The sequence below is a fragment of the Thalassophryne amazonica genome, chromosome 3 (genome assembly GCF_902500255.1).
Source record: "Thalassophryne amazonica chromosome 3, fThaAma1.1, whole genome shotgun sequence".
Classification (NCBI taxonomy): domain Eukaryota; kingdom Metazoa; phylum Chordata; class Actinopteri; order Batrachoidiformes; family Batrachoididae; genus Thalassophryne; species Thalassophryne amazonica.
In genome coordinates this window covers 107,873,875-107,896,823 of record NC_047105.1, presented here as the reverse complement: position 1 = coordinate 107,896,823, position 22,949 = coordinate 107,873,875, and the positions used below count along the sequence as shown (strand labels likewise).

The following is a 22,949-nucleotide window of genomic DNA, read 5'->3' as shown; positions in this document are numbered from 1 at the left end:
ATGTTCTCAGCAAATAGCAACTGGATGTTGCATCAGAATTTCTACTGGCTTCTCCCTGCTTGCTTGGGGTCACCACAGCAGATCAATATGGAGCCATATGTTGATTTGCCTTTTTTTTTTTTTTTTTAAATTGCAGGAAGCTTTTCATAATGCAGCTCCAGATGTACATGGAGAATGGGAACGGGTGGTTTTGGATTGGGAACCTTCTGCCTGGCACATGCATTTCAAACATTAGTAATAATTTTACTTTTTATCTGATGATGCCTAGTGTCATGCCACATGTTCCTGTTACTTTCCAGATAGAAATTGGGAGGCAAGTGGCATCCAAAGCTGAAAAAAGGGGCAGAGTTGAAGCTGGCAGTGACCTTGTCACTGGTGACACCTATTCACGGGATGGATAATTTCGCCGCCTGCTTGCCATGCTGCCACAGTGATTTTTAGGATAACAGATCGGGTAAAGCTCTGCATCAATGTTTGGTACAAGTCTAATGACATCAGCTTGCAGCAGGGTTTCTGAGACATTGCAGATGGCCCAGTTAAGTTGCCGTGAGCTTGCCGATGACCTGGTTGGGTTCAAAATTATTTCCATTGGCATCAAAATTTTGAACAGTCCAAAACTTTGTTCCCGATTATCCAGATTATCCCAATAGTTCAGTGTCCAGTGAACTCCAGGATCACCATGTATGCTTGCAGATGGGATGCGGCAGGGTTGGCGATTATTCTGTGAGTTTGTAATTTTTTTGTACCGGGAACCCAAACGCAACCGAAACAGACCCATGTGGACAGGGGGTTTGAAGTCTTCAACATTATCTACTCAAACTTTACTGACAAACAGGTAGGCTTTAAGACTATCTATTTACCTACATAAATAGAAATAATAGTTTTTATAATCATCTAGATTTTGAAATAAATCAATCATGCAATATTTTTTGAAGTTGAATAAAATTGAGTCCAACAGTTTTACATGTTGCTCAGGACACTACCTCAAGACTATGCTGTACTATGTGATACTATACTACAAGAAAACTTGCTTAAACCATCATCGTATCAACCGGATACTCGCACTCACCGGACAAAACCAAAAGTTCCCATGCTTTTGTATAGTTTTCAATGTAATAAACACCATATGTACCAGATTTTGTATAACAGATTGTAGCTCACATTGGATAAAACTTCCAATCCCATTGCAATGTATTTCCATTAAAAACCCCTCACATGTACTGGACAGAGCAGTGTGGGATTGCTCAGTCGCAGCAGAGATACAATATGAAGTTCAGCACTGACACTAGTCGATTTGAGGAAAGTGACTTTTATTCAAGGCTGGCAATTATTAACAAAATGCTGCTTGCTGCCTTCACTGTAATGTGGTGTTAATTTTCACACATATCCCTGGGTGTGGCAAACCAAATTCAACCACTTTAGATCAGAGCCCTCTGTGAGGCTGCGTACACTCACCGTAGCCTGTCGCATGCCTGCTAAACGACAGAGACTGCAAGGGCTGTGACTGGTCACTTTTCCACTTTCACTCCTTCCTCTCCTGTCATATTTTAAAAGTTTTAGCAATCTGCATGCTGTTTACATTTCAATCAAGGATCAAATACGTTTGGCAGAAAATTATGCAAATACGACCAACTTTACAACACAGAGTCAGAAAAAGATGCTCAAATGACCCGTAATTCATGGAGGAAAATTACACGTACTGTACCGTTGCTTTGGAGGTTGATGATTGTATAAATCAGTGGAGCTCGTTAAGAGACAAGTTGATCCAGAAAAAGCCACTGTTCCTGTGATAAATTGCATTAACCACCAATGCGACAGAGAACTTTAAAAGAATCACATGCACGTTCAAGTCATTGCATGGCTACGGAGTTGTACAAGCATAAATCAGGCTTTAGGATTTTAAGGTATTACTCTGCAGTGGACCTAGACAAAAAGAGTCAGTCGACTAAATGCAATCCTTTTAATGTACATAATGCCCCGGGGGGGGGATACTGGTTTAGTTTCACTGTACATGCAGTTGATTGCAAGTAACTATTGACATACATTATTCTGATGTCAGCATGTTGCTTAATACAGTCTGAGTATACAGATTAATTTATATTCATTTTGTTGCCATTATTTCAGTATTATTACAGCACAACCACCGCAAACAAGCTCATTCCAAGTGACAGTACAAGGAAGACACACACACACACACACACACACACACACACACACACACACACACACACACACACACACACACACACACACACACACACACACACACACACACACATGCATATTATATATATATATTATATATATATATATATTATACAAATAATGGATGGTAAGGAGTCCAACATAGAGAAATATTGAAGAAAAGTTATATTGGACGAGGCGTAGCCATCCATCAATTGTTATGTTCTCCACCCCCCTCCCAAATTAAGCAAACAACAAAGATTCAAGTAAATTAGATCAATTAATTTTGTTGTGAACAGCATATATTGATTCTGATGCGATGAATACTTCTAAAACGTCAGTAGCGTGCTTGTCTACCTTCTTAGTGTTTTTGGCATCCTTGGAGTTCAATATTTCCACCACTTCCTCCTCTGTGAACTCAGCAAACCTCCCTGGCAGACGATTTTCTGCTGTTGTTGACATATTTGTTGTCATTTTTTCAGTCAGCGTCTGTCAGCAAGTTCGTGACCTTCGTATGCCGCGCTCTGATTGGCCAGCTGTTGGCAATAAGCTCTAACGCTATTGGTCAGTGGGAACCGATCCAATATAACTTTTGGTCCTAGCCTTTTTGGATCCTTTTGGATCCAACATAACTTTCTGGCGCCAAGCATGCCAAAATACAGGCAAACGATGGATAGAAAGGCTAATCTGTGATTGGCTATTGCAATCTGAGTGGAGAACATATATACATACATATATATACATACATACATACATACATACATACATATATACATATATACATACATATATACATATATACATACATATATATATATATATATATATATATATATATATATATATATATATATATATATATATATATATATATATATACATGCATACATATATATATATATATATATATATATATATATATATATATATATATATATATATATACATGCATACATATATATATATATATATATATATATATATATATATATATATACATACGAGGTCTGTCAATAAAGTATAGGTCCTTTTTATTTTTTTCAAAAACTATATGGATTTCATTGATATGTTTTTACTTCAGACATGCTTGAACCCTCGTGCGCATGCGTGAGTTTTTCCACGCCTGTCGGTGACGTCATTCGCCTGTGAGCACTCCTTGTGGGAGGAGTCGTCCAGCCCCTCGTCGGAATTCCTTTGTCTGAGAACTTGCTGAGAGACTGGTGCTTCGTTTGATCAAAATTTTTTCTAAACCTATGAGACACATCGAAGTGGACACGGTTCGAAAAATTAAGCTGGTTTTCGGTGAAAATTTTAACGGCTGATGAGAGATTTTGAGGTGATACTGTCGCTTTAAGGACTTCCCACGGTGCGAGACGTCACGCAGCGCTCCCAGGTGCCGTCGTCAGCCTGTTTCAAGCTGAAAACCTCCACATTTCAGGCTCTATTGAACCAGGACGTCATGACAGAACAGAGAAGTTTCAGAAGAAGTCGGTTTCAGCATTTTATCCGGATATTCCACTGTTAAAGGAGATTTTTTTTAATGAAAGACGTGCGTACGGATTGCAGCGTCGGCTCGCAGCTGCTGCGACGCTCCGCCACAGGAAAAACACCTCTGTTGGAAGCCTTAAGGACAAGTTGGAACATGTCCAGCTGTTAAACAATTTCTCATATACTCACTCCACTGAAAGCCATCAAAAGCCGCCTGGATTTTACAAATGGTTATCAATACGGAGGTGTTTTTCCTGTGCCGCCGCACCGCGCCGGCTGCGTCCCGATGCGCGGACCCGTCTGCACGTCTTTCATTAAAAAAAATCTCCTTTAACAGTGGAATATCCGGATAAAATGCTGAATCCGACTTCTTCTGAAACTTCTCTGTTCTCTCACGACGTCCTGGATCAATAGAGCCTGAAATGTGGAGGTTTTCAGCTTGAAACAGGCTGACGACGGCGCTTGGGACCGCTGCGCGATGTCTCGCACCGTGGGAAGTCCTTAAAGCGACAGTATCACCTCAAAATCTCTCATCAGCCGTTAAGATTTTCACCGAAAACCAGCTTAATTTTTCGAACCGTGTCCACTTCGATGTGTCTCACAGGTTTAGAAAAAATTTTGATCAAACAAAGCGCCAGTCTCTCAGCAACTTCTCAGACAAAGGAATTCCGAAGAGGGGCTGGACGACTCCTCCCACAAGGAGTGCTCACAGACGAATGACGTCACCAACAGGCGTGGAAAAACTCACGCATGCGCACGAGGGTTCAAGCATGTCTGACGTAAAAATATATGAATGAAATCCATATAGTTTTTGAAAAAAATAAAAAGGACCTATACTTTATTGACAGCCCTCGTATACTGTATATATGAACATTTTTCAAATATATATGCATATGTATTTTATTATCAAAATACAAATACACACACACACACACAGCCACTAAAAACAATACTTCACTACCCCTCCGGGAGGTGAATTAGTAATGACTTATTTTTCTGATTTAGAATAGTTTGGTGTGGAAATGTTCTCCTGCCTCTCTCAAACAGAAGACATGTGCGTGGCATGTTGATAGCAGGCATCGGCATCCCATACTAGAGACTGCCGGCATGTGTGCGGCATGTGCGGCATGCAGTGGTGTTTAATGTAGAAGGTAAAACTTGGGGTTTGTCTTCTGCTTCCTGGCCACTATTTATCAACTTTGTCTGCTCCCCCCCCATTTCATTGTGGATTTGGTGTTTCTGAACAATCTGGTGCCTTCCAGCCCCTCAGGCAGACAGCATGTGCTCGGTGTATAAAGGGCAATCATGTGATGGGTGAAATTGAGTGGCGAGTGTTTTGAATATGACCAAAATACTCGCCATTCCCTTACGAGTGCCAGCAACAGTTTGGTGTTGTGTTATGTATTTGCCACGCATGTGCCTTCTCTCTCTCTCTCTCCCCCCCATTCACTGTGTACCTCAGTCGACCATCTCCCTCTCTCTTATTCTTTCACAGTTATATTCATGCAAAGTCGTTTCCACTGGGTTGTGTGGAGGTGAGACTGTGTTTCAGAACATACATGTAATAAAAAGGTCTATTTCTCTTATGTGGTATATTTTTATGTGGAAATGGTATCTGACAACCACACCTGCAACTAGTGTGTCATCAATCCAGCGTGCACTAAGCATCCTGCAGGTGGCAGTCTCATCAATGGAATATTAAATAAGAAAAACAAAGCTGATTTTCAACTGATTTGGTGCTTCACAATTAATTAGTTTTGATTGTGTTTGTCCTCATTAGATGGCCTTTTAATTTGGTGAGCTACATGATGATAGCATTTATTATTTGGCAAGCTATTGTATTGTTAACAAGCTGGAGGGATGCACTCTTCTGTCTGTCTGTCTATTCTCAGAGCATTTTGGAGGGCACTTGCAGATACGTTTTCATTGCCAAAGAATGTGCCACAAATGTTTTGTGGCACATTCCTGTTGTCCTGCAAATGTCTTAACTATGATTAAATAATGGCTTTCTAAGCTATTGCAGAAACTCTGGGGGCATTTTTCCACATCGGAAAGATTTATATTTATTTATTTATTTATTCTGTTGGGGTGGGGTTCAGATTGGATTGGTTTCAGTGTACTTGCAATTGATTTGTTTGTACACATACATTCGTCTGACGATGGCGTGTTGTCAATAAATGTATGCAGCTTCATTTCAGTTAATTTCGTTGCCGTTGTTACAGTATTATTATGGCCCTGCTATTGCTACCAGCAGCAATAACGTCATGGCCAACGCATGAGACTACTTCCATTTTGCAATATAAAAACTGCTGTTGCGTGAGAAATCAGTTGCCGCTGACCAGAAAGGAGAAGAGTGCAAATAATTAAGCAATCGTGGTTCTGTTTTTTTCAGAGACTAAGGTGTGTGACTAATATTGTGCTGGAACTTCCTCTTGTCAAACAGTCGGGGGGGGCGATCGCATCATGAACATTTTGAACCATGGTTTAATATGATTTGAACAAAGAACACCTTGTCTGGGCAGTCTACAAAATTGTTTGTCTTTAATCATGGTGCAGTGGAGCAGCTTTCACAACTCTTAGACAAAACTGAAAAGTACGAAAGAATGTGAGCAGTTTGAAATCGCCCTGAACACACTGTGTGTGAACAGCAGCGACTATAAACCAGACGTCACTAAAGAGGACACATACAAAAACAACACTGATAAAAGTCGACTGATATGAATATTGTGGCAGCATGACTGCACTTGTGGTCACCACAGCATTCATTTTCTACCTTACCAAAAAAAACCAAAACCCTTTTTAAATGCACTCATAAGCAAAATTCCAACTACTTTGCCACAAAAATAACATTCAGGTGTAATTTCACTATGCATGGATTTACACCCATTCCATTCCATTGACAACGATGGCTCGAAAAGCATGAAAGTAATGGAAACACACAACGTAATACCTGCACGCCAAAACATGAATGAGGTGGCACACCCAGCGCTTTATACAGACATTAAGCAATGTGTTGAAACTTCACTCAGTCTGCCAAAGCTGAAAAATGGTGCCTCATTTCGTCTTCCTGTTTTTTCATCCATGAATTTAACAACAGGTATTGCTGATTTGTAGTTACAACTATATATATATATATATATATATATATATATATATATATATATATATATATATATATATATATATATATATATATATACTTTTGGTTTTGCTCCCATTTTGTATGAGATTAATTCAAAGATCTAAAACTTTTTCCACATACACAATATCACCATTTCCCTCAAATATTGTTCACAAACCAGTCTAAATCTGTGATAGTGAGCACTTCTCCTTTGCTGAGATAATCCATCCCACCTCACAGGTGTGCCATATCAAGATGTTGATTAGACACCATGATTAGTGCACAGGTGTGCCCACAATAAAAGGCCACTCTGAAAGGTGCAGTTTTATCACAGCATAATGCCACAGATGTCGCAAGATTTGAGGGAGCGTGCAATTGGCATGCTGACAGCAGGAATGTCAACCAGAGCTGTTGCTCGTGTATTGAATGTTCATTTCTCTACCATAAGCCGTCTCCAAAGGCGTTTCAGAGAATTTGGCAGTACATCCAACCAGCCTCACAACCGCAGACCACATGTAACCACACCAGCCCAGGACCTCCACATCCAGCATGTTCACCTCCAAGATCATCTGAGACCAGCCACTCGGACAGCTGCTGAAACAATCGGTTTGCATAACCAAAGAATTTCTGCACAAACTGTCAGAAACCGTCTCAGGGAAGCTCATCTGCATGCTCGTCGTCCTCATCGGGGTCTCGAACTGACTCCAGTTCATCGTCGTAACCGACTTGAGCGGGCAAATGCTCACATTCGCTGGCGTTTGGCACGTTGGAGAGGTGTTCTCTTCACGAATGAATCCCGGTTCACACTGTTCAGGGCAGATGGCAGACAGCATGTGTGGCGTCGTGTGGGTAAGCGGTTTTCTGATGTCAATGTTGCGGATCGAGTGGCCCATGGTGGCGGTAGGGTTATGGTATGGGCAGGCGTCTGTTATGGATGAAGAACACAGGTGCATTTTATTGATGGCATTTTGAATGCACAGAGATACCGTGACGAGATCCTGAGGCCCATTGTTGTGCCATACATCCAAGAACATCAACTCATGTTGCAGCAGGATAATGCACGGCCCCATGTTGCAAGGATCTGTACACAATTCTTGGAAACTGAAAATGTCCCAGTTCTTGCATGGCCGGCATACTCACAGGACATGTCACCCATTGAGCATGTTTGGGATGCTCTGGACCGGCGTATACGACAGCGTATACCAGTTCCTGCCAATATCCAGCAACTTCGCACAGCCATTGAAGAGGAGTGGACCAACATTCCACAGGCCACAAGTGACAACCTGATCAACTCTATGCGAAGGAGATGTGTTGCACTGCATGAGGCAAATGGTGGTCACACCAGATACTGACTGGTATCCCCCCCCAATAAAACAAAACTGCACCTTTCAGAGTGGCCTTTTATTGTGGACGGTCTAAGGCACACCTGTGCACTAATCATGGTGTCTAATCAGCATCTTGATATGGCACACCTGTGAGGTGGAATGGATTATCTCAGCAAAGGAGAAGTGCTCACTATCACAGATTTAGACTGGTTTGTGAACAATATTTGAGGGAAATGGTGATATTGTGTATGTGGAAAAAGTTTTAGATCTTTGAGTTCATCTCATACAAAATGGGAGCAAAACCAAAAGTGTTGCGTTTATATTTTTGTTGAGTGTAATATATATATATATATATATATATATATATATATATATATATATATATATATATATATATATATATATATATATATATATATATATATATATACACACACACACATACTCTCTTGGTGTCTCAATGGTCACATTATTAGGTACACCTGTTCAATTGCTTGTTCACACTAATAACTAAGCATACTGAGTATTTCAGAAAGTGCTGATCTACTGTGATTTTCAAGCATAACCTTCTCTAGGGCTTACAGAGAACGGTCCAAAAAAGAGAAGATATCCAGTGAGTGGCAGTTGGGTGCAAGAAAATGGTTTGTTGATGTTAGTGGTCAAAGAGGAATGGGCAGAGTGATTGAATGGGCCAGTGCATGATGTCGTCATGTCAGTATGGACCAACATCTCTGAGGAATGTTTCCAACACATTACTGAATCTATGCCACAAAGAATTAAGACAGTTCTGAAAAAAGGGGGTCCAACCCAGTACGAGCAAGGTGTACCTAATAAAGTAGCTAGTGAGAAGGTGTGTGTATTATATATATATATATATATATATATATATATATATATATATATATATATATATATATATATATATTTAGAGAGAGAGAGAGAGGGGGGGGGGGGCAATGGAGTGTGAGATTGTCCGGAGAATCGGTGAAGCATTCGCTCTACCGTACTGTTGTGACGAAAAGGGAGCTGAGGCAAAAGGTAAAGCTCTCAATCTACTGGTCAATCTTCGTTCCTACTCTCACCTATGGTCATGAGGGTTGGGTCATGACTGAAAGAACTAGATCTCGGGTACAAGCGGCTGAAATGGGCTTCCTTAACAGGTTGGGTGGTTTCTCCCTTAGAGATAAGGTGAGAAGCTCGGTCATCCGTGGGGAACTCAAAGTAGAGGCACTACTCCTTCGCATTGAAAGGAGCCAGCTGAGGTGGTTTGGGCATCTGGTAAGGATGCCCCCTGGGTGCCTCCCTAGGTAGGTGTTCCAGGCACATCCATCTGGGAGGAAACCCCAGGGAAGACCCAGGACTAGGTGGAGAGATTATATCTCACACTGGACTGGGAACACCTCGGGATCCCCCAGTCAGAGGTGATCAATGTGGCCCAGGAAAGGGAAGTCTGGGGTCCCCTGCTGAAGCTGTTGCCCCCGAGTCCCGATCCTGGATAAGTGGCTGAAGATGAGTGAGCGATATATATATATATATATATATATATATATATATATATATATGAGACATATGAGAAAACATTAACCTCGACATAACAATTTTATTGTTGAGTTTTATGTTCAGCTTCCAACCATAAACTACACTTACACAGCTAAATGCACTCTAAATGAGAGTGTGCTGGATGCAGCGGTAAAACGCTCGGGGAATGGCTGACAGGTGCGCTAAGCAGGAGCATCCTGCTTCAGTTCACTGGAAGCTCAGTGTGAAAAGAGGCCAGTTGATTTGGGGCTATGAGTTTTCATGTGTGTTGTGATAAATAATAAATGAAGATATCTGAAGCTTCACTACTTCCACCCCTCCGTCTCTGCACTCGATCATGCACACATATTTGTACAAGCAGCACGAGGCGGTCAGCTGTCTGCATCATAAATATTTCACCCGCTAGGTCACTGTAACCACTCTTCCCTCCCACCCCAAAATCAACTGCTTCATTTAACTGCCTTCACTTGGTAGTGACACAGCCTTTTGACCCATGAAGATATTGACAAAACAGTGCTACTGAGTACATTACAGGGCGCAGTGACAGTGCGCTGGCCTCCCACCAAGAAGGCCTGGGGTTCAATGCCCACCTGGGTGCAAATCTCAGTCTGGAAGGGCAGGAAGGGCATCCGGTCTAAAACCAAATCAACATGTGGATACATACCGGATGTAAAACAACAGCAGCCAAAACAGTAAATTCTGTGCAACTACCTACATTGCCAGTACACAGGAAGGCTGGAAATGGCGACTCTTGAGAGAATGTTGGCTGCCGGAAACCTTGTGGTCATAAAGAGGCTCGACACGGTCAAACGCTGGACCTCTACTGCTTTGGGAGAAAGTAACTGTTGTTTGTCTTCTAATTTTAGAATCTGTGGATTATACAGCAACAGAAAAGAGGATTATATTTGGCAACGCAAATACAAAGCAAATAGAAGACAATGAAGGCTCCACATTTCAAAACGGCACAGACCGTGCAGCAGGACGACTATAAGAACTCATCGCAAACTGGAGCATCGACCGGTGAAAGCTATACCAACGCTTTTTGCTAAACAAACTTCATTCAGAAATAAGAGTCTTACAACAGAGAGCTGAACGCCTCTTAAAACCCAGACAACGCCTAATGGAGCCACAGCGAATGATGACAGCAGTGCAGTCAAGCCCCCAAAACTAACTTCTCTGCCCAGAGAAACAGCAGCTCTTTTCCCAAACTGCTCCCAATCAATTCCAGATTCACAGTGAAACGAGTCCAGTGTCTGAAATGAATGAAGTCTCATCTCGCTTATCCTCACGAGCGCAGCCACTGGTGAGTCCGTGCCTAAATCTCAGAGGAAAACAGAATGGATCAGAGCCTTCAAGTGTAAACTAGGGCAGAGCTCCAGCGCTGTGCTCTGATAACAAGTCCAAGACAAGAACAAGGGGGCAAACACGCAAACACTGACAGGAACACATGCATCTGTCATCTACGCGCACAAATGACAAACCTGTCCTGACGGGTTCGGTACCATCCAGTCCTGTCCGGTCTGTCCTCTGTGTGTGGAGCTGGTCTCACCCCCCACGCAGCCCGGTGCAGACAGCTCACTGTTATAGATGCACTGACAAGTGAAAGGAGGGAGGCGTGGCTTCACATGAGATAAATAAAAGAGGGAGGGAAAGAAGGAGGAGAGCGGCTCCCTCAATCTACAATTCAATTTTGTCCTCACTCCTTTTTTTCCCAGCAGCACTGCCGTCTTTCTTTCCTCTTTCTCTCCTCCAGCTCGCTTTATTCTACCCTAGCCTCTCCTTTTTTTTACCCCCCCGGTGTTATCCTCCCTCTGGATCTGTATCCTTTACTTTTAGCCATCTACTGTGTTGCTGCTTCCTACTTCTTGCCTTTCTCCTCGTCACATTTTCCTCTGTCTCCTCCTTGCTCGCTCGCTCTCTCTCTCTCTCTCTCCGGCTCTCTTGGCTTTCATTCATGGTGTTTGAGAGGACGGAGAGCGAGACGGTGAAACAGGGCAGCTCCAGCCATCTGTTGGAGCCTGTGAGCTTCACCTATTCACAGTCTCATAAAGGCAGAGGCACACAGAGACAGAGAGAGAGAGAGAGAGAGAGAGAAAGGACTGGGAGGGAACACTGGATCAATCTTAATGCTGCAGGGGTGGGGAGGAGAGGCACCACCTGGCATACACACCGTATCTATCAGGATGGCACCTCCGAAGCGAGCTGGCTCTGGTATGCCTGCTGACTGGGTCCAAAGCTGCGTGGAGGATTTGGCTTACAGTACATGCAGACAGAAAAGGAATAAACACAATAAATGCACATTTCTCACAAGCAAATCAACAAAATCTAGGTCCTCGTTGACAAATTAGGCACGATGTATCCAGGAGAATGAGCCTAGAAACTCCCAGGACGGGACACAGTTCTATTAACTCACAAAGAGACGTGCACATTGCACATAAAGACTTTCAGGCACACCGGAGCCCAAATAGGCACCTTCCTGCTCAGCGTAAGTTGCGCTTTTCTCCTGCGGGGCCAGCTTCATTTGACCAGGAGGGGAGAGGTGTGAGGGAGGGTGGAGACATCCATCACTGTCCGCGGCAGCCGTCCCATGATGGATGCGCCTGTTTATCCCTCTCTGCAGGTTATTTAGATGCAGTCACAGCATGAGAGATTAGTGATGGAGAACCTCTGCACCTCCTCGCATCTCCTCCCACCTCATCTAATCAATAACACGCTTATCTACGATCTGCATTTCGAGGTATTTCTCTGTAGAAATTTGAAGCTGGGGACAAGAAAGAGAGATGAATCCCCCCACCCCCAGTGTTTTCAATTACAACAGCTGCAATAGATCATCTCTCTGTCATCACGGCTCACAATGGCATTTGTGTAGCTACAAAGAGATGAAACCACACTGCTTTGACAAAATGAAGCAGCGTTTTTTTTTTTTTTCTAGCTGTGACTGTCCCTTGCAGATGAAACAAACTACACAGAACAGAGGATTTTCATGGGATTTGAGGTTAGAGAAAATTAGATTTGCCATTTCATCAGGTGGATTCAACACTAATTCTAACTAATTCAACACTTAAAATAAATGTTGCCATTCATGACACCTGAGTGCTTGTAAAATCGGATTAGCCTGACCTACGTAATTCTATTCATAATCTTATTAAAACAAAATGTATTGTTGGAGAATTATTCATTTCAACACCGTATGCACATCACATGATGTCAAAGCTGAGCTGCCTGAACATGCCAGATTACACACCAAGCCCCTGAGATGGCCATGTTTCTTTCCTCAGCGGTGCCAACGTGCCAGCACAGCAGACCAGCGACACTGCTTTAGCACAGCTTATTCATGCTGCCGCCTTTGTGCTTGCTTCATCTGTTAGTGTTGCTTAAACATCTATGAAATATTCAACAATTTAAGGGCCCGGTCACACGGCACACAACAATAGCTGAACGAAGGAAAAAAGTCACAAAGTCACAAATCATCAAGAAAAGGTTGAGGACTGATCCTGCACTTCTCCTATCACGGAAAAACCTTGGACTCAAGAGCGCCAAAAGTAATGAAACAAAACCGAAACTAACAAAAGGAAAACGAAGCGAACGGCGACCTTGACTCTTTAAACAAAATCAAAATGAAACATTTATGATGACGTGACTGACAGCAGTTATGAGACCGAGTGCAGCCAGCCATTTCCTCGTGTCCGCAGCGCTGGCAGGTGCGGGGTTTGATTGTCTTGACAACAACGTGTGCGCACACGCACGTTCCAGCCACAAACAGCTTGAACGTGCAGAAATAGTTACAGTAGTTGATAAAATGTTCTTGCTGCTATTGTTTCTGTATGACAACGTTGCTTTTCGTTCCACACATGGACAAGTCACGTTCAGTTCGTCGGATTTTTAGTTATTGATCCGTTCAGATATCGTCAATGTTCATGCAAGACGTTGGACTTGGGAGGTTGGATGGAATTGGATGACAGTCAAACGGAATGCTGAGGATACAGGAACTACACAAATGATGAGGAACCGTCAAGACAGAAAGCAAAACAGAATATGGACAAATTGAGGCTGTCGTCGGGATTCGTTCACATTTTTCAACAGTTTGAAAATTCATACAAAGCGCCAGCAACAGGAATGAAGCTGAACGACGGTTAATTGATGTCTCCAAAAGTCCAGATTTCTTTTTTGTTTTGGCTTCCGTGTCCTTTGTTAGTGCTGTGTGACCGTGGCTTAACATGGAGTGACTGTGCAATCTGCTGCATTCACACAAACAAGCAAATAAATGTAAATTATTTTACATTTTATTTGGATGCAATCCTTCTGTCGGTCAAATTTATGCCAATAATGCAAACTGGTGTTCAATGCAAACCCAGCCCTGATATTTATTCAGCAAAATTTGAGATGACTGGCTAATATTAAATACACAAACATGACCAGCCAGTAAACTGGACACATTGTGCAATCAACAAGAAGGAATTCTTTGTTGGCAAAAAAACAAAAAAACAAAAACAAAAGCTCAACAGTCCTGGGGCCTCCTTTATAACTGTTGGGCACAAACAAACTGGGTCCTAAAAGACACACATGACAATATTAAGGCATATGCTGTGATTTACAAAAACAAACTGAATGACAAAATGTTCACACGTGTGCAAACTGTAACCCATGCGTATAAACAGTCTGGAGAGGGTTAAAATGTGTGTGGTAGCATTACACATAAAATGAGACTATGTGTGAGTGAGTCATAAGTCATACATTCGATTCCAGTTAATAGATGCACGTCACATGAGCCATAACTATTCCAGTTGCTGCTCAGTTGACTTAGGTCCTACATCAAATCACACATTTATATGTCATCAGCAGCTGCTGATATGTAAATATATTAATGGTGGACATGACTGAATTACTGCCATCATCTGGACAAGGTGTGTCCAAGTCCTGCCTAGAATACTGGCATGAAACAAATACTTTCCCCCCTGCAATTTTATCATATTATTTTTACTAATCAAATTTTCTCTGAATAAAGACAGCAGCGTAATTATGTCACACAGATTCTGGGACAACTGTAATGATAAACAATCATCTATTTATTCTGTTATTTGGAAGGATTCATGTTGGTTCTTGTGGTAAGCTTTTTAATGTTTCTTAAAGCTTGTTAAAATTATGTCCATAAGCGATTATGACATCCAAACTAAGAAGAAACCTGCAGCACCATAAGAGAATGGTCCTTACAAATGTTGGGGTTCAAAAGTACTTGTGGGCACCCCATCACCAAAAATTGTTGCCACTTGGTGCATTTACTGTTTTAAATCATCCCACTGCTGTGATCACACATAAACGCCTCGATTTCTGTTTCAGAAAAGTATATTTTCCTGCGCTTCTTCTCAGTTGCCATAAGTGCACATTTCAGGCTTCATGAGTATGTTTGAATATTCATGAGGTGTTTTGCATTGCATTGTGCTAATAACTGTCAATTGTACATCTTATGTCCTTTTTTGAAAATTTCATTCTATGAAAGCAATTTCTGTTCAATAAACATTTTCTAAAATATTTCAGCTATATTGGTTAATTTGGATTAATTTCTGAACATATGTTGCACTCTGAACATAAAATTCAGTTGGAGCCAACAATTCTGATCAGAGCTGTAAGCGCTTTACAGTAGGACTGGGTCAGTAAATCAACAAGGTGAACTCACCTTCATGTAAAGTACCAGGTTACACATTAATATCCTGCATTCCTGGATTCTGTGTTTCAAAGAAATAGCCAGTAAACATGCCTGGGATTAATTTTTATTTTGGGTGAGAGGATTTTAACCACAGGCTGCAGTCCAGCTCCACATCCACGTCTGCGTGCTGAAACACTCCTGGACCTCTGTTGGAGGTAAGATTCATGTTTATTAATGCTGTAACAGCCTGGCACAACAGTTCCATGTCATATCTCCTACAGTTAGAAAGTGATCATTTATTACTGAGTGAGATCCGTTCAGCTCTGAGCCTGATGACTGCAATGACGCGTTACTGCGCACCACGGAGAGGTGCAGCTGCCCGTGTTATATACAGTTATGATGGAGACAATATTCACATTATTTACGTCGCCCATGGGAAGGAATGGACAAATATCTGTACTGTAGGGTCTATTGTGGATATAACAGCCTGTTCAAAACTGGTCACCAGCCAGTTTTGACCAAGTGTGTGGACTCTGCAGATGGCTGTCAGAACTTTTTGGATATACGCTGAATCGTCATTCTGATGCCATTCTGCGTGATTCCGGCTATGAGTGTCGGGGGTATTAATCTATGCGTTATTTGCTTTTAAGGGACCACTGAAATAACATACTAAATGTGTAGAAAATTCTATCAATGAGAAGACATTTTTTTAAGGCATACTAACAATATGTAACAGATTCGATAATTTTTGATTCTGGAAAAAACTTCTCTGGGGTCATTATTAGTGTTTTTAATCTTAGAGTGTTGAAGTATGTTCCATGATGTTTAAGGCTGGTTTTCTTGTTGACATAAATGTGCCGAATTAATAAAGTTAATGTTTGGCAACTGAAAAGAATATGCATACCACTTCAAATGGTCCCACATCCAGGCTTCATTGATTTCACTGGTTTTACAGACTTCAGTCAAATGCATAATTTATTGTCGCCAGTGTAGACTGAGGTCTATCATTTAATATTGTGTTTCCTTAACTAGGAGTATATACAGTTTGCTGTCTGAATTCAACTTTTCATTTCAATGTTCACACCTCTTCTGACGAGTGAAATGAAAAGTATCCAGACGGCAAGTGCAGCTCGAGAAGAAATGCTATCTATTTCTGTTGGTCAGAAGGTGCATACTAAATGTTAATTATTATCACTTACTGAGGCGTTGCTGGGCCAGTAGCAGATTTACATTTACGTTACTTGTCCATACCTGCCCGCAGTAACGGGTAGGTATCCCAATACCCGCCCGCTGTGCATAAAGTGATGAGTTAAATATAATGTTCATATCATATATTCATGTACTGTGTACTTTCAGTTTTAAGAGAGAAAATTAATTTATGTGAATACCATTTTGTATTTATTTTCTATGCCTTAAAAATTATATATCTAACGTGTATAACATTACATTACTGTTTAACTTTGCTTCAGCAGTGATGAAACGTTCAAGAGTTTCATATAATTTTGCATAAAATATATAATATTAATAATACATAAATAATTATACATAAAAATGCAAAATAGAGGAAAATTATACAAAAAGATAGCTTATATTGAAAGATACATATTTTATCAGATGAAACCACGCTTTAATAAAAGTATTTTCTATTTTAATTAATCACTATATGGTTAATTTGATGCAATAAAATGGGATTTAAAGGGGTCGAGGGTGGGTGTCTATGAAACAATTTTAAGAAATATTCCCATAGTTAGATTTTTTTTATAGTTTTGATATATTTGTACACGATGCAACAATTGCAAAAACTACTGCAATTAGTGGTAGGTTGACTCCCATTTTCCAATACATTTACTGTAGTAATTAGTGAGCTTTGCTTTCCCCTAAACCCATCTGACTTCAGGTGTCTTTGTAGGATAGGAGTTGGTCTTCCAAGACATACGTAGACCAATGTTTGATTCCAGGTCTGTTTCACACTATCTGTCTGTTATTGGAGAAGAATGGGTACTGGCCTTTGCTCGGAAAATAATATGCAGTGGATTGCTGTCTCGTCTAGGGTCAGTTGTAGAATCTCCTTAGCTTCTTGCTATAGTAGCCAGGGATGCTCAGTGGCTGTGTAGGACTTAATTCTTCTTCTTCAGTGTAACTGTCAAACCCAGGAGGTGGTGGTCATTCCTCAATACTGCAACAAATGTCTTTCTGTACCATCCAATACTGGGTGTTGGCACCTGGGTGTTGCAACCAGACTTATCTACCTTGTAGCTACATAGACTGTTGCAGTACTACATAATGATGTGCCAGTACTGGTGCAATGGCATCAATACAGGTAACTGGTACCAATATGTTACTATATCAATTCAGGTACTCTTACTTGGGTTAGGGTTAGGGTTAGGATCAAAAGAAATTAAAAGACAAAGGACAGAAGCAAAAAGAGAGGCATTAACTAAATGAATGTTAATGTCTGCACATGAGGCACTTGTCTGTTGCACATTGAGCTAACCTCGGGGAACTTGTTTTTGTTTTGCGCTTCAGTAGACGTGAAGTGGGCGAGGCCTTGTGAGCCACTGTGTGTGATACTGCAGAGGCTGATCCATAAATAAAATGATTTCTATTCTGATAGGAAACAGAGACGGCTCCATTTTATCCTGTTGAGATCTTGTCCTTGGCTGGGAGTGTGCTGTTACAAATGAATGTGTTCCTTTTCTGCACTGTGTGTGCTAGGCTGATAAAAATATCCTCTGTCGGCTGGCTGCATGGAGAGGTGAAGAGTCAGTGTAAATGAGGTAGACCCCCTGGCTGTCTTCTCTCCTCCTGGTGAGCTCCTTCTATCTCCCAGTGTCCTTTTATTATTCTCTTGGTTTAGGCTTCTTGGCTCAAGACTGACTCTCCCTTCAACACGTGCGTATATAGTGCACCGCACCCTGCATCTATTCTGGCTGAATGTGTGGATCTGCCACAGAGACAGCTCTACACATCACCATGACGACATTGTGAAGACAAAGAGAAGAATCCAAGAGCTTAAAACAGGGCATAGGATTGAGAGAACTGAGGAGGAGAGACATCCATGGAACAATTCTCCTGTAAACAGCACAGTAGGTAAAACATGTACAACTGTGAAAAGGCCATCTGACCCCTGATATGGTGCCACACACTCACAACATTACAGGAGGTAAACGTACGTCCAGAGGACAGCATTCTTGGCTAATCATGAGCGCAAATAGCTGAATCAGTTCTGTTTTGCAACTGTGCTCGTTGTTCCTGGAGCGCATTTCCTCTTCTTAAACACCCGTGGTGCAGAATGTCATCAGAATGCCAAACAGGAATTTACCAAACACCCAGACATCATTACATCCCAGCAGTGATGCACACCACACAACATTCTGTCATGTCTAATGTTTATTTTTTCATTTATATGTGGATCCCTTGTTCACTAACATGTCACATACTTCTATCAAAAGTATTCCAGGGATCCTACAGCCTAAACTAAGGCAAGATAGACTTAACGCTCTTTAAGACTTTAATACAAGTCGGAGTGAAATTTAAGACCAACATTACAATACCTCAAGTGCCGTTTCAAAGATCTGCTGGCACTGGTGCTGGTATCTTAGGAAGAGGTGTAATGGAGACGAGAGCAGAACCAGAGCAAACCAGAGCAGACCAGAGACATACCTGCCATCTGTTGGCATGCTGAATTTGTTGGCTTGTAGTTCTCACTTTGCATGTGGGATTCCCCTGCCTTGATTCCCATCGTGCAGAGTTTGAAGGACTTCCTGCACAAAATGCAAAGTATCTTGAGCACATTCCCTAGTACTGGGTTAAGCCACATCACAAAATCTTCTAGAAAAAAACTATATTCATTAAATTTACACTTCCCCAACTCATCACATTACTGCAAACTAGTTGGAAGTGTGTCTGCTCTAACTGTCCCGGCATTAGACAAAAGAGATCTGTTGGTTCTGCTGTCATGATTTGCTTAACATTATGAGAGGCTTTCATTGAATTATCAAAAAATTAGCATTTATTTTGGTATGTTTAATTGCAATGTTAGAAGAAAATATTAATAAAATCCTACTCCATATGTATTGGCATTTTTTAAAGTCTAGAAAAACTGATATCAGACATTCTAATTAAAGTATGGTATGTCCTTTGTTCTTCTTTTCACTTGGTGTCACCACAGCAAATCTGATATGTATTTGTATGTTGATTTGTCAAATGTTTTAGGCCAGATGTCCTTCCTGACACAACTCCACATTACATGGAGAATGAGCAGAGGGCAGTCTTGAACCTGCTGCTTTGGGAGCAAGCATACGAACCACTTGGCCACCACGCTGCCTAAGACATTTGAAGAAAGAAGTGTGTCTTAAGTCTGGACTTGAAAGTCTCTACAGAATCTGACTGTTTTATTGATGCAGGGAGATCATTCCATAGAACAGGGGCATGATAAGAGAAAGCTCTGTGACCCACAGACTTTTTTATTCACTCTAGGGACACAAAGTAATCCTGCACCCTGAAAATGCAGAGCCCAGGCCGTTACGTAGAGTTTAATTAGGTCACCTAAGTAGGGAGGTGCCAGTCTGTGAACAATTTTATAGGCTAACAGCAGAACCTTAAAATCTGATCTCACCGGGACAGGAAGCCAGTGAAGAGATGCCAAAATGGGTGTAATGTGGTCAAACTTTCTGCTTAGTGTCAAAAGTCTGGCAGCAGCATTTTGAACCAATTTGAGACCCCTAATGCTGGAAGTGGTAAACCAGAAAATAGAACATTGCAGTAGTCCAGTCTACAACCCCAATTCTAATGAAGTTGGGACATTGTGTGAAATGTAAATAAAACAGAATACAATGATTTGCAAATCCTCTTCAACTTATATTCAATTGAATACACCACAAAGACAAGATAGGAGCATCCCCAAAAGGCTCAGCTGTTCAAATAGCAAAGATGGGGCGAGAATCACTACGCTGTGAACAACTGCGTGAAAAAAATAGTCCAACACTTTAAGAACAATGTTGAACAATGTTCAATTGCAAGGAATTTAGGGATTCCATCATCTACAGTCCATAATATAATCAGAAGATTTAGAGAATCTGGAGAACTTTCTACACGTAAGCGGCAAGGCCAAAAACCAACATTGAATGCCCGTGACCTTCAATCCCTCAGGCGGCACTGTATTAAAAACCGACATCATTGTGTAAAGGATCTTACCGCGTGGGCTCAGGAACACTTCAGAAAACCATTGTCAGTTAACACAGTTCTTCGCTACATCTACAAGTGCAAATTAAAACTCAACCATGCAAAGCAAAAGTCATACATCAACAACATCCAGAAACGCCGGAGCTCATTTGAAATGGACAGATGCAAAGTGGAAAAATGTGGTGCGGTCTTATGAGTCCACATTTCATATTGGTTTTGGAAATCATGGACGTTGTGTCCTTCGGACAAAAGAGAAAAAAAGACTATTTAGATTGTTACCAGCGCAAAGTTCAAAAGCCAGCATCTGTGATGGTATAGGGGTGTGTTAGTGCCCATGGCATGGGCAACTTACACATCTGTGATGGCACCATCAATGCTGAAAGGTACATCCAGGTTTTGGAGCAACACATGCTGCTATCCAAGCAACGTCTTTTTCAGGGACGTCCCTGCTTATTTCAGCAAAACAATGCTAAGCCACATTCTGCACATGTTACAACAGCGTGGCTTCATAGTAAAAGAAGCAAAAGAATGCAGGTACTAGACTGGCCTGACTGCAGTCCAGACCTGTCACCCACTGAAAATGTGTGGGACTTCCTGATGAGCCTCGAGGGAAGGCAGACGTGTCTCCTGAGGGCTCTCACCTTTACCTGTAAGTTACATAAGGACAGTTGGAAAGTGAGCTTTTTATTATTTTGGTCAAGTTTACAGAACTTTTTTCAGAAGAAACATGCCCCCAAAGAAAGCTAACGAGCAAGCAACAGGTATGGCTAAAGAACCTGCGGACACTGTAGAGCAATCGGCAGTTTTGCAAGCAATTGAAGCCATGAGAGCCAAACTTTTGGCTAAAGTGAACGAAAAAGCCGACATCCAAAATGAAAATCGATACACTCAGGGAAGAGACGAAAACGGCTAACGAGCAGGCTAATAATAAGGTTTGCATACTTGATGAGCGCACAGTGAGCTTAGAGGAGGCTACCAACACGCACTCCAATTTGTTAGCTAACTTGGAGACACAAGTTTTGGAGTTGAAGAAAGATGTATTCAGCTTAAAAGCAAAGCCTGAGGATCTTGAAGGGCGATCGCACAGATGCAATTTGCGCATTTTGGGAATTAAAGGTCAGGAAAAGGGGACCAAAACGAGTGCTTTCATTGCGGGACTTTTGCAAGAAGTGCTGAAGCTTGATACACCACCGATGATAGACTGAGCCCATTGCACACTACAACAGAGCCCAGCCAGAGACCAGCCACCGAGAGCCTTCGTGGTAAAGTGCCATTACTACCAGGAAAAGGAAAATATTTTACAAAAAGCTCTGGTTCTTCAAAGGCTGTATCTGGGGAGGGTGACGTCATCAGAGTGTTTACCAACTACACGCAGTCAGTGGCACGACAGAGAGCTGCATTTGGACCGGTGAAACAACTACCATGACGCTGCAATGGTGTGATGTTTGGACTTTTGTACCGTGCAAAGTTGATAATCAATACATCGGATGGCGAACAGAAGTCTTTCACTGACCCAAAGCAGGCTACAGACTTTGTTAAAGGACTTAATTCAGACTATTGGTGATTAAGTTTACCTAGTGCCAAAATGCTCTAATTTATCAATCTACTAATTTTTGTTGGACAATTGGATACATTTATTGTTAAGGTTATGGAGATACTATAAGATGTTTAGGCTTACTGTTCTGAAAGGCATAATTATATATGTTTACATTTTGTTTATTTATTGTTTTTCATTTGGTTTCTATTTTTATACATTTGTTTTTTATTTCTCCAGTACTGTCATTGCTTTGTTTAATATGAGGGCGGTATTCCAGCATTTCTATTTTTGGTTAGTACAATTGCAGGTGTATTTAATTGATTTTATTTATCTTTTTTAAATTTTTTTTTATTAGGGCCCGAGTAGGCAATGTCCTACGAGGACCCTATTGTAATTGCGCTGTTTATTATTATTATTATTATTATTATTATTATTATTATTATTATTATTATTATTATTATTAGGGCCAGAGTAGGCAACGTCCTACGAGTTTACAAGTTGTTTTGTTTACAAGTTGACACCTTTGCTGTCCGCAGTCTACTGTGAATCACCTAAACAGAAAAATCTACCTCAATCTATGACGCAGGCCACAATTTCTGTCATTTCTAAAAGGGGAAGGACCCTACCAAATGTGAGTCATACCGTCTGATTAGCCTGCTTACATATGACTATAAAATACTTACAAAAGTCTTGGCTCTGAGACTGGAATCCGTAGTGCCAAAAATTGTACATTCAGACCAGACAGGGTTTGTAAAGGGAAGGCAATTGTTCCATTCTTGTTCTTTAAAATAATGCACTCAAACCATTCCACCCAAAAATCAGAATTTGTGATTTCACTAGATGCGCATAAGACATTTGATCAAATTGAATATGGCCATCTTTTTAATACTTTGGGGAACTGGATTTGGCCCAGTGTTCATTTCTTGG

At 41.2% G+C, this 22,949-nt stretch overlaps 1 protein-coding gene across 4 annotated transcripts in view; it reads right to left on the bottom strand.

Annotated features, from left to right (window-relative positions):
• Positions 1 to 11,450, bottom strand: part of sulf2a (sulfatase 2a) — a 142,316-nt gene extending 130,866 nt beyond the window's left edge. For 2 of the 4 annotated variants that reach the window (XM_034167246.1, XM_034167251.1), the window contains exon 1: positions 11,139 to 11,449. The gene's annotated coding sequence lies outside the window, so the exon portion shown is untranslated. Of the gene's footprint in view, positions 1 to 11,138 lie in introns of all 4 variants that reach the window. The other 2 variants (XM_034167247.1, XM_034167250.1) reach the window with 2 other exon arrangements.
• Positions 11,451 to 22,949: the final 11,499 nt, after the last annotated feature.